The sequence below is a fragment of the Chamaea fasciata genome, unplaced genomic scaffold (genome assembly GCF_029207755.1).
Source record: "Chamaea fasciata isolate MVZ Bird 193981 ecotype frontalis unplaced genomic scaffold, bChaFas1.0.hap1 SCAF_11, whole genome shotgun sequence".
In the NCBI taxonomy this organism is placed as follows: domain Eukaryota; kingdom Metazoa; phylum Chordata; class Aves; order Passeriformes; family Sylviidae; genus Chamaea; species Chamaea fasciata.
Window position 1 is genome coordinate 20,515,980 of NW_027094096.1, and position 18,804 is coordinate 20,534,783.

At 40.0% G+C, this 18,804-nt stretch overlaps 1 protein-coding gene across 4 annotated transcripts in view; it reads left to right on the forward strand.

Moving 5' to 3' along the window:
- TBL1XR1 (TBL1X/Y related 1) overlaps window positions 1-18,804 on the forward strand; it is a 109,898-nt gene that overhangs the window by 47,275 nt on the left and 43,819 nt on the right. For all 4 annotated transcript variants that reach the window (XM_066193584.1, XM_066193583.1, XM_066193585.1 and 1 more), the window contains exon 2: window positions 279-343. The gene's annotated coding sequence lies outside the window, so the exon portion shown is untranslated. The remainder of the gene's footprint in view (window positions 1-278; window positions 344-18,804) is intronic.

The window sequence follows — 18,804 nt, forward strand, 5'->3', positions numbered from 1 at the left end:
CATCCAGAGGCCTGGAGGTGCAGGTGTTCATTCAGCAGCAGTATTTGGTGTTTGTTCAAAGCTCTGTGTGCCAGGCTCCCTGCAGGAGCCAGCTCTGTGATGTAGGGAGCACAGGATAAGTGCAGAGCTCCAGCTCTGTGCTGTGCCTGAGCTCTGCTCTGAGCAGGCTGGGAGAGCCAGGAAGGTGAAATGGTAACATTTCACTGCGTGTTAACAACACTGTTTTAAAAATAATAAACACTAACATTGCCTATTTTCTCTCCTTATTTCCCTGTCAGCGTCACCCTTCTGTGGCAAGAGGCACCCGAAAGGAAAACTTCTGCATATCAATGCACTGCCAATGGTAAGTACCTTTTTAACTGGCTAAAGGTGGTGTGGTTTCCCTCTGCACACGTGCCATTAGCAGGCTTACACTGCAAAGAGTATTTTTAGAATAACTACTTTTTAGTATTCAGGTGGATTATTTTCATTTTTGAAGGAACATCTAGACCATTATGCTGTTTGACAAAAATATTACAATTGCACCTGGTTTTATCCTGTGGAAAGTAGGGCAGCATGTTAATTTTGAAGTGAGAAGTGTGACTTGACAGTAATACAGCTCATCCTGTTGGTGACTGGTGTTGCTTCCTCTTTTGGCCAAGAGCCTGTTTGGGTGAGCTGTAGCCAAGCCAAGTGTTATGTAGCCCCCACTTGGGTGCTCTCTGCAGTTTGTTTCAATACTAACAGCTTTTCCCAGAAAGAAACCAGAACCAGCTCTGCATTGTCAGGTGTGTTTTACTTCAGCCCCTTTGTCAGTGTAAGAGCAGTCAAGTAAAAATCTTAGCTTTTGTAGAAAGGGGCAATCTTCTTATTCCATCTCTGGAATGTTACAGACTATTGCAAATTCATATTTTTCAGGCTGTCCTTATGGTTTGCTGGTGCTTCCTGATAGCTGTGCAGATGGAAAGCAGAGCTGAGGCCTGAAGGGAAGGACTGGAGCTTACTGCTTCAGCTTTGATCAAACAACCCCTTTTTAGCAGTTTTGGTGTCTTATGTTGTCACAGTTGAGTTGTACAGAGTGGTACCTTCAGCATTAGCCTTAAGAAGTAAATGCATAAAGTGCCAGCACTGAGTTCTGTGTTTGAAGCATCTCTGCATCATTGTGCTCAGTACAGAAGTTAAAGGGGGAATATTTTGAACTGCTTGCTTTGAAAACTCAGTTTTGGATCTGAGAGCTGAGCTGGTTTCCTTTGGTTTGCATGTGGAAATGGATCTATAGAATATGTAAATGAATTACAGTTTCATTTATACCTTTGCAACTCCACTGTCTTTGCCCTGTCAGGGAAATCATGCTCAAGAGTTTGCTTGGATGCTTGGATGGAGAGTTTCCTTTACTTTGAGGTAGTAAGCGATTCTGTTAACTCCCAAAGACATCATGGAGTGAAATGTGATATATTTGTCACAAAGTAAAGCAGATATACCTGTGAAATCAGAAGATCTGCACCAAGCATGTATGTTGTTTAATAGTCTGGTTTTTGGGCTCAGAGTTTATATTAATTTGGGATGAACTTCAGCTAGTGGGAATGGAGTTGTGGAGTGAAAAAGAAGTGTTTACCTGGTCACTCAGACTGGTATTTTAACTTCTCAGTCCTGATAATGAACAGTGCTCTCAGCCTTTTCTAGTATTGTTAAATCTTCATTGTTGTTGTTGACCTTTTTCCAGCAAAAAGCTACTCTGTTTTCTTTTTATTTCATAGTGGTTGAGTGTTATTTCAGTTATGATTTAAGATACTGATCTGTATTACTGCCTCTCTTAAAAACATGACTCATTTCATATTAACCTAGTCCTTGTACTTCATAAAATTTTAAAATACTGTAAGACTGTACTTGAAATGTTACTGCATTTTGTCCTAATTCTCCCCCTACAAATTATATTAGAAATTCAGAATTGCACAGTCTCAAGGGCATGGTAGTTGTTACAGTGATCATAAAACATACTGAGCTGTTACTTGCAGAGAAGTACTCCCCACTCTTTTCTTTGAGGGCTGTTTTTGTGCTATAAGTTGTTATACTTTAGCATTCAAGAGATTTCTAAACCATTACTCACCTCTGATTAACTTTGAAATAGTTTGAATGTAGATTTAAGAGACAAGCTAGACACATTTTTTACCATCCCCAAAGTAATCATAACTAAACCTGTACAGTAAAAAAGACTTTTATAGGTTTTTATTATGTTTTTCTCTTTGCTGTGTGTAACCGAAGTGTGGGCCAGAGGTTGCTGAAGAGACCAGGTTGTGTACATTTCCCAAACAGGACTTGCTTTAACCATGGTTGCCTATGTCCGACACATATATTTGAATAAGAAATTGATTTCTGATTCCTTTGAGAAATGGTTGTAGCATTTTTGGTCATGTTTTAATCCTGATTTTCAGTTCCATTTCTTAGTGTTAAAAAACCTCAAAATAACAATTTACACATACTTCATCCTCTTCTATTGTTTTCGTAGATTTTCAAGTTTCAAGGTACTTAAAAGGAGCTTATTTTTTGTATCGTATTGTTATGATATATAAACATATGTATATGTTAACTGATTAACCAAATATGGCAAAATGCTTGTTATTCCTTAAAACCTTTTGTAATTGTTGGCAGTTCTTTGGGAAATTAAATATTTATGTGGTGATATAGCATGGCTCTGTTCAGTGGGTGTAAGTTCTACTTCCATTCTTCCAGCCAAATTTAATGTTCCTCACAATGTTAAAGGAAAGATGCAAAGGCTTAATAAAAAAGCCCTCGTAATTGCAGGAAAGTAAGCGTCTACTGCTACTTTTGTAGGATTTTGAAGGTTCATTTAGAAGCTGATAACTGGGTAGTTAATCTGTGGACACAAGAATTAATGAATGTGTCGGAAATAAAAACGTAAAGTCCTGGATCTTTGGTCTAAGCAAAAGATGACATCAGGATTTCAGCAAGGGCTTTAGCAAATAAATTTTCTTATTATTGGTGGAACAGGTAGCTTGCCCAAGAGAGATTTTCCATTGTGTCTTGGAAGGCTTTTTTGTGAGTTTTGGAAGCAAACCAGTTTGCCTTTCTGTCTTTGCAAGTCACTGAAGCAGGTTTGTGTGTGTGCACATAAATACGTGTGGGAATAAAGGAGCGTGCTTATATGTGCATTATTTATACACACATATAGACATATATCTAAATATAGAAATAGAGAATGGACTGTACAAGACACAGAAAGGTGGGAGCTACCAGCTTGTGACTCTCCTATGACAGTTTGCTGGGATGAGTTTAATTTTGCAGAGGTAAGCAGAAGGGGCTGTGAAGGACTGAAGGAGGACAACGTGGTGGCCTTACAGGCATCCTGGAAAACACTGTGTCAGGGCTCTAAGCCTTCACATGGGTGGTTTGACAAAGATTGACATCCTGATCAGTTAAAAAGGTCTCATGCAGAAGAGAATAGAGGATGTTGCTGTTCATTACAAGCTGGCACAGGTGAAGTCTGAGGATAGGCAGTGAACACAAAATTACCAAGTCCCCAGGCAAGCTGAGGCATGTCCTCGCAGTCTTGGGGGAATACCAAGTGGGTGATTTATATCCATTCTTTCCAGTGCTGCCCACTTTTAGGTGAATACATTATACTGTGTTTCGAGGGTGTAACACACCTATTGTGTGTTATGTCAACTGTTCCTACACATAAGAGATGTTACAGGACAGCTCTGCAGGCACTGTGTCTGTTGGGCCAGGAAATTCCATGGGTGCAACATTTCAGTGTAATTACCTCTGCAGGGGATTTGGCTCAGAAGACAGCAGGGGGGCTTGGAGGAGCTGGGGAGGAGGAATAAGTCACTCCAAAGTGAAGGGACTGGAAGATGTCTGCAAAAATTTCCCCAAGATTGCAGCAAGTTGTTTTTAATTTGAATGCCTTTGTGGTGCCTTCAGGTGCCTCCTGTGACCTTACCACTCCTTAGAAGACAGATGAATGAACTGGATATAACTATTAGCCTATGCTTCTCCAGCAGCTAAACCCATCCAAATACTGATCTGCCAGGCCATTGTCTTAAAATGCTTCCACACAAAGAAGACAACCAGGGGGAGGGGAAATGAGCTGGAGAATTGGGTTTGCTGGGGAAGTCTTGTCTCTGCTGGCACCTGCCAAGGACAGCTGGAGGTCTGTGCCTCTAGCCCCAAGGTTTTTGCACTGGAATTGCAAAACTGGCTTTGTTTCAAGAGGAGCTGAATGGCATCTCTCCACTATAGGTATAAAAAATGAGTATTTGCAGATGAGCAGCTCTTTGCAAGGTGGTGGAGCGGAAGGTCAGTTATCATTATACCAAGAACAGGGACCCCTGCTTCCCAGAGTTTATGAAACTTGACAGTACTAAAGATGTTGCCCTCAAGAGCCTGGAATAATTGATTTTAAATAAATAACCCTGCAAGACTAAGGCCTTATTCTTTGAAATACAAATGCATGTGCGTACATGTAACTTCTAGTGTAGGAGTAGCTCTGAGATATAAATAAGGAGCACTTGCATGCTTAAAGCTAACCAAGCTTAAAGCACTTTGAACAGTAGGGCCTAAAAGTGCTCATGGAATTTATTGTTCAGTCTGTTGGTTGCACAGTTTATGGGGTGCAGCCTTAAAAGGAAAAGAAACCCCTAATTATTTATTTGTCGCAAGTTCTGAAATAGCCTAAAAGAACTGACAGCATGACAATTTGGACTGTTTTGCTCTTTCTGAAATCAGTGGATGCTATTATCAATGAAGGAAGGTCAAGTATGTTGTGTGATAATTTGTTGCAGCTAAACAATTATTTTTCAAAATGTTCATGCATCAGTTCTGTTTATTGGATATCAGCATGAATTAGCTTAGTTAGTGCTATATGTGTGGAAGAGGAAGTACTACTAATAATGTGATACAATAGTAAAGTTCCATCGTATTGTAGGGTGCAAACTGTGGTAAGCATTAAAAATCATATGTACACTCTTCTGAATCATTTTTGGAAGGGTTTTTGAATTTCCTGTTTCTTACAGAGAGCAAGTTTAACACACTACCAAGATCCCTTTCTGACTGAGAGGGAAAACACCCCTTTTTCTCCTTTTTCTGCCATTAAAGTTCACCACTGAATGAATCAACTGAAACGGAAATGAGCGTCCTTTAAAAAAATTTAAGTGTTGGCTCTGTTTTGAAGTAGCATTTGTCAGAGAACTTTCTCTGCTGTTTCTCTAAGCATTTTACAGTTCAAAAATAAGCTTTGACTAAGAATTCTCGGCAAAATCATAAATATGTAATTATCTAAGCAGCCAGGATATTTAGCCCCTGGCAGGTGCCCAGTGCAGTTCAAAAGCAAAGGGAACTGGGCCAGTATCTCAAGCTAGAAAAACGTCTTCTAAAACAGTGAGGGCCATTGCTATTCCTTATCTGCTGCAATTCCTAGGTTTTAAATCTTAAATGTACCTGAAAAGAGGCTGTTTCTGCTGCAATGGGTTGTCTCCTCTTACAGCTGGTTTACTCTGGTTTTTTTTGTTGTTGTTGTCTTCCTCTGCTTCGCCTCCCCTGCCTTAGGTTTTTTCTGTCTTTACTGCTTTATACTGGTGTTGGTTCAAGAGATAATAGTAGTGCAGTTAGTATTAGATTATGTCTTACTTGATCAGCACGCCATCTGCTTTAGAGGAGAGGGAGATTTTGTGTTTCTGCTCTGGGTTCACTGCCATATGCCCGTGGTGAAGTTGTATAACCTGAACTGACCCTTTTCCTGCTCTATTGTGTGAAAGAATTAGAAATACAGTGTAAAGTCTTCTTGACATTGACAAAGTTTGTTGCATAGTTAAAAAATTAAACTGGCTTTTGGGTGTACATGAAGTAGGAAGTTGTAGAGGAAACCCAAGGACAGGCTCTTTTGTGTCCCAGCACGAGTGTTGCCATCTGCAGAAGAGAGAGGCTGATTTCACAGGAGACAATGTCAATGTGTCACTTGTATCATCAGGCCTTGATCCTGGTTTCCTTCTTGTCAACAGAAAGTTGACATTACCTCCAGTTAACAAAAGTAAAAGCTGCCCTTAGTTTCAGCAGTGCCGATGCCGGGAGATAATGAATATCGCTGCAGAACAATAGGAAGTCTGTAGGCTGTGTGGAATGACACTGCTGATGCTGACTTCTATTTATTCAGGAGAAACAGAGACCAGCTGGCCTTCAAAAACCAGGACCCTGTGTGGCCATCAGCATGGAGGGCATGGCTAGAAGCCTGTATTTGCTTTCCAACTCTTTAGTTCACCCAGTGATCAGAAGCAGAACTGGTAATCAGTGGGTTAGTGCACCCGTATTTACAAATAAAGGTCATGTGTCGCATTCTTATTGTAATTTAGTGAACAAATGTAAGAAACTATTCAAGACAAAGGATTTGAATCCCATACTGAGCATATGTACGTAGGATTGGAATCCATTAATTTAATATTCAGACAAATGGAGAGTGTTGATGTCAAATGTGAGCCATAATTGGAATCTTTGACCTCATTAATGATATTCATGAAATCTTCCCCTTATACTTAATTTCTTTAGGCTGTAGATGGACCATATTTTATTACAGTCTACATGTGTTTTCAAAATGTTTTATCATTGTGTTCAGGTGTTTAACAAGTGTTTAAAAAAAAAGCTAAGTCCAGTAGCATAAGTTAAACTCAAGTCCATCGTAACAATGTGCAAAGGAGAGGACTTGAATAAAGTAATAATCTAGGCACATGGTGTAACTTGAGAATGGTTCTGTGCAGGGCAAGGAGTTGGACTCAATGACCTTTGTGGGTCTCTTCCAACTCAGCTGATTCTATGATTCTGTGAAACTGGCAAATGAACTTTTACAAAACTAGCCATTTCACTCTCTTGTAACCTGTTTTCTCTTTTAGCTTGGTTGACACTTTTTATAAGAACAGCCATGCACTTCCGGTAAAGAGCATACAGTAAGCCAAATAATACATACATGATGGGCTATGAAGAAGTGATTTTAAATGTGTGCTTACTCATGAGAATCCAGAAAACAGTCAGTGGTGGTTAGAGTGAACAAAGGGCAGATCAACCATCAGAGCAGAGTCTTTTTTCATGAATAAAAGAAACAAATGTAAAACTATCAGGTACATAACACACAAATTAAGGGGAAAATAGATGGTCAAAGGTTAAAGAGGGAATGAAAACACAAGTTTTATGGTCACAAGATCAAATGAGGCATTAGTTAATTTTCCTTTTTTTGGTGCAGTTCAGCAGGAGTTCAAGTAATTCAACCGAGTGATTGAACTGGAACAGGAAAGAGTGCCAGAAAAACTGGTTGCTAATAACATAAACAGAAAAAATAATCAAATGAAGTTAAGACTTGATGTCAGCATTTCACATTAAAATGCATTCGAAAAGGCTGGAATTCCATCCTAGTTCATGGAACCTGATTTACACAGAAAACAAATTTGTAACAGATATTTTAACAGCTGATAAATTATTCTACTAAAAAACTGTCAGAATGGATTTAACCAAGAAGTGGCTGAAGCTCAGATGGTGTTTTCTGGAGACTGACCATCTGGGAAACTGGGAGTAACCTGAGTAGTAATTAAGGGTATTTGAACTTTGAGGAGGTGACTTAATTACGTAAATAGCAAATGGAAGCCACGTTAGGGATGCTGGGGTTTTGCTCTAAATAGAAGATAAAATACAACTTAATATTTCCTACCATTGACACCCCAAGGTGATGTGCTGCTCTTTAGGCAAGATCGTTGCTGCCTTTTCTTGTACACATTTCATACTACTTACGATAAGCAAGTAACTGGTATGTGTTTGAGTTTGTGACTGTGAATGCAGCTTAGAATAGATTGTTGGCATACCTTTCCACTGGCCTAATTCCTGGCTTCTTTTATATTTAACTTTTTCTAAAAACAAAAACCTTTTTTGCTGAACCGTTCGATTTTGGTTATTATTAAGGTTTTCCCTATGCTGCTGCAGTTTACGAGGTTCTTGTTTTAAAGTCCTCCCCAGTTGGTGAGCAGACTCTTGCATGTCCCAGTTCTTGGCTCAGATTGGGAGCTGTGGTGAATAGGCTCTCGTGGAGCAAAGTTGCTTCCACTGACCCATCCAGTTTTGTTTTAACATCCTTTTTGCTGAAGCTGACAGGAATTTCTCAGCAGGTTGGCCTCCTCCTTGCCCACAGGAACAACTGCTGCTGTCTTGTTCTTTTGTTTAGTGGCTGGTGTTTTTCTTATTCATACGTGTCTCTATGATGGTCCATGTGTTTCAGTTGAATTTCTTTTTCATCATAATGCAAACTAAAGGAGCTCCTGAATTTTTTGTCTTTCAAAATGCCCATGTCAAGGCAGTTGCAGGGATTATCCAGTTGAGGTTGACTTGCACTTGGACTGTCTCTGTTAAATCTTCCTATTTTCATCAGACTGCTTTTCAGTCTGTCCACAGTTGGATGTGGATTGTGGCATATTTGGAAGAGGAATGAGTGCTATATGTGATCCTCTGGAATGTCTTCGTCCTAACATCCAAGTGCCTGGAATTCATGGGAGTTGGGTCATGAAGGAACTCAGACATGGGGCAAAAACTATAGCCTGGGAGAAGACAGTGTAATGATCAGAAACATTATAGTTCAGCAAATTCAGCAGCACATAAGCAAGTCCTGGACTCATTTTTTTGTCTGATTTGGAAGACAGTTTAATCCGTTATGTAAATCTTTAAATTTATGCTTTGAAAAAGGAGTGTTATGTGCGCAAATTCTAAATCACTCTGTAAAGAACTCGTGGCATCTATACATAGCAAACCTATGGGGGAAAATAGTCATTTTTAGGGTTCCTGAGGTTCTGTTGTTACCCCAAGATAGATGTGGGACGTTTTGCAACTGCATGAGTGGAGAAACATCAGGGAAGGCAAATCTTGAGCAGAGTGTTACTAAAAGTGCCAAGTTACAGCTGTGGTGGGTGACATCAACTTAAAAAGATGTCAGCTATGCAGCACTCATAAGTTAGGAACCTCTGGGCTTGCTTTTGAAGAAAAAAGCATTGCAGCTTTAGTGAAGTCAATTGTTTCACATATTTCTGTGACTCGTAACTCATCTGGTGAAAAATCCACTGTGGTTTGTAGGCACAGTGCTGTCAGTAGGGAAAGGAGCTTGGAGATGCCAGGAGGAGGTCTGGGGCACAGAGTAACACACTTCCTTATTCTCTTGCCCTGGCACCGTGGCATTTGTATATTTGCAGTGCTGTATCCACAGGAATCTTCCACTGAAAAATTAATTCGTATCAGAGAAATCATTTATTTAAAATAAATCCAGCCTTGCCTCACGCATCCCTCTGGCTACGCCCATGAAAATTGCCAAGGGGTCAACTGAAAAATTGCCTAGAGGTCAGCTGGAAGGGCCTCTTTGGGAAGTGGGTGAATTCACAGGCCTCCCTCGGATGGTTTGTGGAAGCTGAGTAGCACTTAGGACAATTGGGAATACGTTGCTGTGGCTCATTTCCACAAGCAGCTCAGTGCACACTGTGTCAGGGTTGAGAAATGACAGCGCAGTCTTATCGTGTGCGTGGTTTTAGGGGGTTTGAAGAGCAGTTCTCTGGCTACCTCAACTTTAAATTCAGTGTGATACACAGTGCCTCTGCCAGCATATGTTGAAATCCTGTAAGAGTGCTATAATTAGGAAGCTTAGTTGAAGAATTGGGTGAAGAAAACACTTGCATTCCGTAAGTATAGAGGATTTGTCAAAAAGCAAAGTGTTCCCTAACTTGCTATGAATTCCTAGGAGGATTTCATGACAGACATCTTGGGTTAAATGAAAAAGAGTATACTGAAAAGGGGGAGGGGGACAATTGTTTCTGTTGTAACATGTGAATGCCATAAAATCCTCCAAAATGCAGCACTTTCAAGTAGGGGTTTTGCTTCTTTTTCCCTCTCTCATTTTATCTTAGTGCAGGAGGATTGTAGGATATGTAAAGCGTGGACTTCACTGTAGGAAATGCATCTATTTATCACTTCGAACCAAATCTAAGCGAGCTCTATGGATTGTTTCAGTAACACCTAGGAAAAATATAAATTGTTTTGGGAACCTTAAATCTACTAAATATTTGCTGAGTGAAGAAAGAATCGTAGCCAGGCAGAAGTGCCTGTGTAACGTTTTGCCTCACACTAGGATAATGGCTGCAGATTTCTAGAGCTTCAGCTGTTTAATAAGGCATTGCCTAACTCAGCCCAACAGGCAGAGCCAAGAACAGGAAAAAGTGCCTTTTCCTGTGATGCTTTTACCTTCCCTCTCTCAGTATGTTCCTGCAAAACACTTCCCTGCTTGCTCAGCTCTGGTGTAGCTCAGTGCCTGTGTTTCTGCTGGGCTCGCTGGGGCTGAGCAAGGACCTGCCTGTAGGAGGCTGGTTGGTGGTTAGAAAATAAGAGAATCCCATTCTCTCACTATTAGCTCTGTATTGTTTGTTTTTTCCAGACACAATTAGACTTGTCACACAGCTCTTTATCCGGCTCTTTTTCTGAAATAAACCAAGGGGGCTAGCATTTAATCCTCATTTGGGACTGCAAATATTTCATTGCACTGGCCAGAGAAGTTACTGAATTTAGGTAAAGATGACAATATTCGACATTGTATTCATCTTAACTCAGTAACAACTGGCACTTTCAGGGTTGTCTAGAAAAGCTGTGTTACATCTCAGCACTTGCATTATCATTGAAAACTCTTCAGTGTATTTTGTGTCCCACAGAAGAGGAATCTTTATTTATTTATTTCTTTTTTTAATGGGTGTGCTAGGAGGACAGACCTGGCAGCAGCAGTGATACTGACTCTCTGGAGGACCTTGGTCCATTAGAGAGAGTAGCAGATGGTCCGAGGGAATATATATTAAAACAAAACAACAGGACAGGAGACTTTGTTGTTGACCTTTGGTGTTTATTGACCTTGTCTGGTGAGATTACGATCTCTTCAGCACAGGAACGAAGTTCTACGTGTTTCTGCAGCCTTAGCACAATGGGGGCCCCATCCTAAAAAGGGATCCTTTGGATGATGCAGTTACTCAAATAAACGGTGGTAATAATAATGATTTTCATTACGTCTGGTTTTAGTTGTTGTGAAGGTTCCTTGAGCAAAGAGAGACGTGCCTGAAGTAGAACAGCAACATTTTAAGTGAAATGAGTAAAATCCCCCTTGCATGTGTTGCTTTTTAATTGTCTGTGTGTTTTGTAGATGTTTTTGTACCATTCTGTTCTATCCAAGTGTGTATAAAACCACATCAGAGATTTTACAAGGGTTCGTATCAGTGCATTTTGTGATTTATACCCTGTAGTAAAGATGATGACTGCCAGAGGTTTTTTGGTTTTATATAATCCTGGATTTACAGCCTTGTAATTCGCTTGCTGTCTGTTTTAGAGTGCAGAACAGTGATAAAAACTTTGCACATAGACTTGTTTGACTTTTCCTTCTTTACAAGTCATAGAATCACAGCTGAGGGGGTGGCCACCCCTCCTCTGCACGGTACCTGCTCGTTTTCCTCCCAGGCACTGATTTCTGGTAGCCTTGGTTTTTGGTTGGTTTTGTCGTTGTTGTTGGTATGTTTTCTTGGAGGGGGGTTGGTTTGGTGTTTTTGGTTTGGTGTTTTGGGGTTTTTTTTCCCCCTCAGATTTCAGAATTACAGATGGAATTGAGGGAGAGGTAAAATGGAGATGAATTTGGTTACATATGGCTGTGCTGTGAAAAATGCAGGTCATTTGTGTCTGGAAAATGGGTGAGGTTTTAATTGCATTGTCAAGGGTAGTTAATGCTTAAACAGTTTGCTTCTCAATATAAGAGGGAACAAAAACAAATCTGCTATTAACTTTTTAAAGCATTTCTAAAATTATGGTGTATATATATATAAACCTAGAGTGCAACAGGCCTAAGAAAGCCCTACAAACCTTTAACTACTTGCAAGTAGTTAAAGTTTTCTTCAGTTTCTTCAGTTTTCTCAGTTTTCTTCATGACAAAACCAGCTATTTTTGTTTTTCAATACTGTATCTTGTGGCACATCTACAGCCAGCCTCTTCTCATCCGAGTGTTGCTATGCTGAGCAGACAGGCCAGTTCGCATGACCTGAGGCAGAAAGTAACATTTTCGGTATATTTGGAGTAGCTTTTCTAGCAGATTAAGGAGTTGAAGTTCAAGTCCATGATCAGTTGACAGTGGTGCCTCTGACTGCCTTCCATACCCTGTACCCCACATTTGCCCTTGGCGTCATCCAGAGGTTGTGTCCGTGAATAACCCTGTCTGCTTTCCTTGCTGTGGTGCACAGGGTCATTGGATTTTGCGCTTTTCTCAGCTGCGATTCAGGTGATGAGCACGATGGCAAAAGGGTTTATTGTTCCTGTGGTTATGTAACAGGCTAGTCAGCGACAATAATTTCAATTAATTAGGTTAAATTCAGCGGAAAGGCAGCTTCTGTGGCATCTTGGAGGGAGAATCCTCTTACCGGGAGATCCACCTTAGGCTGACCGTGGAGCCTGTGGTTTGTCTGGTGGAAATCCATTCCCTCAGCAGAGTCATGGAACCTGTGGGATATATAATAGCAGTCTGAAAATATGCTGTTTACAAAAGGGTGTTCATCTGTCAGCAAAAGGGGTAAAGTGTCCATTGTTTGCTTGATTTTTTTTTTTCCTCTTGTGATTTGTAAAAACTTTTGGTGTGGATTTTTTGAGTGATCTGTATGAGGCAGGACTTTTTAGAAAACCACTTGTCTTCATCTCCATAACATGCCCAAACCTCTAATTCTACCCCTATATTTCTATTCTCTAAAGATTAAATGAAACCATAAAAAATAATGTTAAATGTCCTTCCTTCTGTAAAGCCAACTTTGCCTAGGGTAAGTGTAACTAAAAAAACCCCAAAAAACCAACAACAAACAAAAACAAAAACCCAAGTAAAATGTTTTCCTACTGCTGATAGTGTTAGCAAGTTTTAATATGAGTGTTGCAAGTAAAATGATTTGGAATAGGAGAAAAATTAGAAGATATGAACTAGGTCTTGACTTGGCACTGGTTTTATAAAAAGCAGGTGGTGTGAGGGTGGTTGTGGTGTTAGCTACAGAGGCAAAATTCCTTACTGATTGCTGGGCTCCAGTTTTTATTCATAACTGGAGGACATGTGGATTCCTACAGCTGATGCTTGAGTGAAATTTGCTGATAATAGAGACTTTTACTTAGCTGGTCAATCCCACTCTAATTTTTAAATTATCTCCTTAAGGTTTAAATATTTTTAGTATATATTAAGAAAAAACCTATCAGGGGATGGATGAAACCACATTCATGTCTTCTTTTTTACCTTCTTTTCGAGTACCTTGCAGCTTTTTTGCTTACAAGTGTGGCAGTTATTAAAAAATAAAGTGTGCAATGGATATAAAAATAGCCCACATGAGGAAAGTGGCTTTGGATCCCAGCTGGTTTTGTATTTGTTTCTCACACATTTTGTTTCCTTTTCCTGATTTTCTTCTAGTTTTTTTTTCATAGTTACAGTGTTAGAGTGAATTTTAGGATTAGAAGAAAATTTAGGGAAGGGAAAACCATAGACAATCCTGTTCCCAGACAGCAAATGATGATCTTAACCCAGGATTCTCTTCACTCCCCTTGGATTTAAAGGTGAATTGGCAACATACAATATTAGTTAGAGCTACAATTGATTTCTTTGTACAAGTACTTTGATATGCATAAATACATGAGAAATTAAACAGCTGGCACAGGCTTTCTGGTTTTGTGTAAATCTTAAGGCTAGGAGGATGATTTTTTTTTTTATTTCATTTAAGATTCAAAGACCTAGCTGTAGAAGGAAGTTCTGTAAATGGCGTTATTAGGAGTGTGCTCCTGCAAGCTGATGGGAAATGATGTGATTTTATACCAAGAGAAAAACTGAGCAGCAGTGATTTCTGTGTTCCTCTTCAAGTCTGTCTTTCCAACATTTCTGAGTATTCCAGATTACTCTGCTGTACAACTGTAAAACTGAACTATTACTCACTAAAATATGAATACAGGTCAGTTCTTGTTGATGGGATGGTGTTCCCTAGTCTTGAGTTTGTTTCAAGAGCTGTTTCTATGTAATTCTGTCTCCATTTCTGTTTTTTCTCCATGGCAGACGTACCTGAAACAATGAGTGCTGCTTCTCTCTCAGCAGAAGGCTTGAGGCAATTTAGTGTGTGTTGGCAGGGTTTCTCCTGCCAGCTTTCTATCTTCACTGAGCATCCTCTGCAGGATGCTCTTTTTTCTGCTCTTCAGCAGATAGTGTCAGGCATCTGGAAAGATAAAAGGGAGGAGAACTCCCTTTCAGGGGGTTTTCAGGGCAAATCACAAAACCTAAACTAGAAGAAAACCCAGTGAAATGGGTGATATTCTTTAAAAAGGTAACTCTCCTCTTCCAAAGTCCCTAATGCAGTCAGGTTTTGCCAGAGGAATTTGAGGGTTTTCCACTTTGGTGGTGACTCTTCATTTAAATCCAGTCTGAAGATGGATAAGTAATGTTGTATTTCATCTCATGGTGCACCGCTTGTGGTACCAGCAATCAAGGCTAGTCTTTCTCTGGAAAATAATAAAACCAGATCCAGGAATTTCTTATTACCATCTCCTGGACACTCACTCCTCCTAACATCACTGTGTCCAGTGTCCCACCCAGCTTCATTCCAGTGTATTACTTAACTCTACTTCTTTTTATTTTCTTTTGCATTGACTTTAGCTGGAAAAATGTTTGCACCAGCTTATGTGATGTAATAAAGACTATTAAAATCCAGCATGGCTTTTGTATGTACAGTTGCCTGTAACGAAAGTTAGGTATTAATTTGGGAAGGCACACAATGGGGGTATTGTAATTGAGCAGTGGCTGACATGTCGCTCAAAACTCAAAGTAGGTTGTACTATAAATACAGTCTCTTGTTTTGCAATTGACATTTTGCTAGTGGGTGGCTAATTTGAAAGGAAATAGACCAGTGATCTAATATTAATAACTAATTAATAGTTATGTGGCTATTTTAAGTCTATTTTTCTGCTTATTTATAGGCATATATTATTCATCTATGCTGTGTATCCTTCTTGGCGTATACATTTAATTCTGAAACTTTTGCTTCGGTAACACGCAGGCTTTGCAATCAAAAGCTCGATAGCAAAGTTGATGTGTTCTTCAAATACACTTTTTGAGGATGACAGTTTCAAAGTAACAACACTTCAACCACCAAGGGAAGTCTCCCTCTTGAAGCCAGGCCTAAGAGGAAAGCCAGTGGTGCATTGTCTACATCTCACCTTCATTTGTGAGTCCTAAATCAGCATCACTCCTGTATGTTTTCCTGTGTTTGAAGTAGAATACAGAGCAGTTTTTAGGCTTCCATTGAAAGTGTGCAGCTCTTAGACAAACTGAAGAGGAATAAAATAAGAAGGAGCATCTCACAGGCAGCTTGGTCCTTTGGGATCAGAATAAAACATGCATTTGAGTGCTCATTGCTTCTCACAGCATGTGTGTTACTGTACCAAAGAGATGTGATGTTTTTGTTTGCTCTGGTGGGACAAACTTCAACATAGGGTTTTGTCTCTTCTACCTATTCCCCGTCTCCTGCCTTCTCTCTCACACTCACATTCATCTGTAAATTAATAAGCATGTGAACGACTTGTCTTTTTAATGAATTCTTAATTGGATTGATAATAAGGCAGGAAGACTATGTGGCAGAGTCATTGTACTTTGTATATGCCTGATATTTCTAGATGTGTTTTTTCACATACGCAAATATTTTTAAATGTATTCCACCAATCTCCATAGAGCAGTGCTGTGATTTCTGGGCCTTGACTGCTAGCTGTGCAATTTGTGTGCGTTGTCTTTGCCTCTCATCCCTCGTGTGTGAGTAACTGCTGCGAGTGCTCAACTCACCGGGAACAAAAATTGTTTCCCACTGTCTCTAGAGTTTGCATTACTCATTTAGCTACTGTCCTAGGAGGTTTAAGCTGTGTCCTAGAAAGTGTTTCCTGTTGTTGGATTAAAACCCTGCTGAGGTTACCTGTGGAACTCACCTGTTAGTGGAAGTACCCATGCTCCCTTCAACCACAGGCTGCATCTTTTGCATTAAGGTCTTCTCAGCATTTGTTGGAGGTGTGAGGAAAAGCCCATATCAACAGCAAATGTGTAACAACAAGCAGATACAGCATTCTGCCTTTTAATTCCCTGCCCTGCAGAGGGTGGCTGGGGGTTGCAGCTGTTTGCTCGTTGCAGGGCATGCCACTGATGATAGAGGAAACATTGTGGGGCTTTTAGCTTCTGTGCCTTTGCAAAGGTGCTGAGCTCTTTTGTGTTTGGTCTCCCCAAAGCTGTGTCTCTGTGTTCCAGCATAGTTCACGGTGTCATCGTTGTGAAACAAACAGCTGTGGATAGACAGATCCCTTGAAGGAAGCTTCCTCCTTCCATTTTCTTACAGATATCCAGAGATTGCAATTTCAGAGTGCTTTTGTTTGTTTGTTTGGGTTTTGTTTGTTTGTTTGTTTCGGGGAGGGTGTTTCTTTTTCCTAGCTCTTATATACTTTGCTGTGCAGAGAGCTCTGGGCAGAGAACCAATCCCAAAAATTTTGAGTCTCAGATGCGGGGACCTTAGCTGGGGAGGTTGGTGTTTGGGGCATCGCTTGGGCCATTTCAAGAAGTGCTTTGAGGTTGTTGTCCATTGATAAAACGCAGCTGGCAGAGTTTGTCCAGCTCAAAGGACAGAGCTGACACCAGCAATGCACCCGTGTGGGCTGGGGCCGAGGGCTGTGTGTGGGGGTAAAGGAGGCACACGTTTAAACTCCGCAGGACACGTGAAGTTTGATTTCTCTGATTTCTCTAATTTCAGAGTCAGTTTGAGGCATGTTGGAAGTGACTGTCAGGGGGTTGTTTTGAAGTCCCTGTGTATTTTTCTGGCTCTTTTTGTGTGACAGTACATGTTTTTATTTTCAGTTCCCTGTGACTCAGGGAATCTTTTCTTTATAGATACGCTTATTGCAGGCAGCATTTAACATAGTCCTGTTGATTCTCATGTAATAATGAGAACCCATCACAAGGTGCAGTCTTAATCTGCCAAGATTTATAGACATCTTGTTATTCTCTAGCAATAAAAGAATATCTCTTAATACTTGAAAAATTTGCAAAAATTCTCTTGTATTTCTTGTCTTGACATGGTGTTAGGTTGTAGGTTGAACCTGATGATCTCAGAGGTCTTTTCCAACCTAAATGATTCTGTGGCAACTTCAGTGTTTTCTCCTCTGTAAAAATCTGCACCTGGGCAATCCTGCTTGACCCTGCAATATTTACTTTCTAACCTTTTGTATTAAAAATTGTAAACCATGTTTGTCAAATAATAAAACAGATCACAACACTTCAGGCATCTTAAAAATTACCTGTCAGTCCTGGGAATGTGAAGCAATGGTTTCTGTGCAAGGTTTTTGTGTCTTGATCTGCTTCTCATCTACCAATAAATTAAAGGAACTTCACATCTGCCTTGTGAAGGGTTGTGAGCAGAAGCAATAGATCGTTCATGTGTTGGAAGTTAACAAGTAAAGTTCATGAGTGACTCTCACACATACATGAGTTTTACAGTGTGAACTTTTTTAATGGCTGGGATCCTTGTTTGGTTTGGATGTATAGAATTGGAATGCAGTCTTCCATCTGAATGGATTTTTGATTGTTTTTGTTTTAGTTTGTCTTATGTTCCATAAATATCTCACTAGTGCTGCTTTGGTGTTTATAGGTTTTGAGGTGGTGTTTTCCTACACGAACACACAATTTTCCGAGTAGCACCACGAATAAATGTCCTTTTGCAAACATTTTTTCCCCCCTCTCTCATATTATTAAAGGCCCATTGAGTCTGAAAATTAAGTAATGTAGCTTCCCACAAACATGCATATTTTTCAACATAATTGGAAGATGTTTTGGATTACTGTCTTTAGGCCTGTGGAGCCAAGAACCCAATTATAGGCATGGTTAGAACGCGATCGTGTGCGTTAGTCAGATTATAACAAGATTCCAATAATGTAAAATTGCTGCACGACAAATGAGTTTGTATAGTTCTGACAGTTGTTGCCTTTAATAAACTAAATTATTAAGCAATACACAGCTGCAGCGCTTGCAGAATTGAAGAAAAATAGACTCTTATTTCCCTGTCAGAATCTTTTCCACAGAGCAGGACCGCAGGTGTGCCTAGGTCTGGTTTGAGTTGTTCAGTTGACTTTGTGAATCCATCTGTCCCGAGATGATTTTCTGTGTGAGTAGATGAGAGACAGGTTACAAGAGCTACATTTAAGACTTTGTCAGGCACCTTCTTTTTAATGTTAGCGCTGACAGACACAGTCACAATCTTTTGGGCTGACACTTTTTCAGCTAAGATTAAGGGGGGGTTATTTGTAATTTATGGATAAATGGTGACTAGTTTAGTGCTGCCTGCTTATTTTAACTACAAACCTGAGCCAAGAATTTACCTCAAGTCTCCTGGCAGAGTGCAAGAGCCGTGATGTAGTGACTCCATGTACCAGTTGAATTGGATCTCTGAAATCCAAGACCCTGACGTTCCCTGGAGTAAGGTGTTACTGCAATAGTGTAGAACAAAGCAAAATCTACTACATTCTAGCAATCAGGCTATTCAATCAGTAGCTTTTTTACACTTTTCTGTCCTGAGCTGTGTTCCAGCTGCAGGTTTGAGAACCACTGTGCCTGCCAAGTGACATTTGTATCTCTGCTGACAAGTCTCTATTTTAGTGATATGGACTTTAATTAGATATGACATAATTATGATACAGTCTGCTTTTGGTCCAGATGAGGACCAAGTCCCACTATTTTTACGT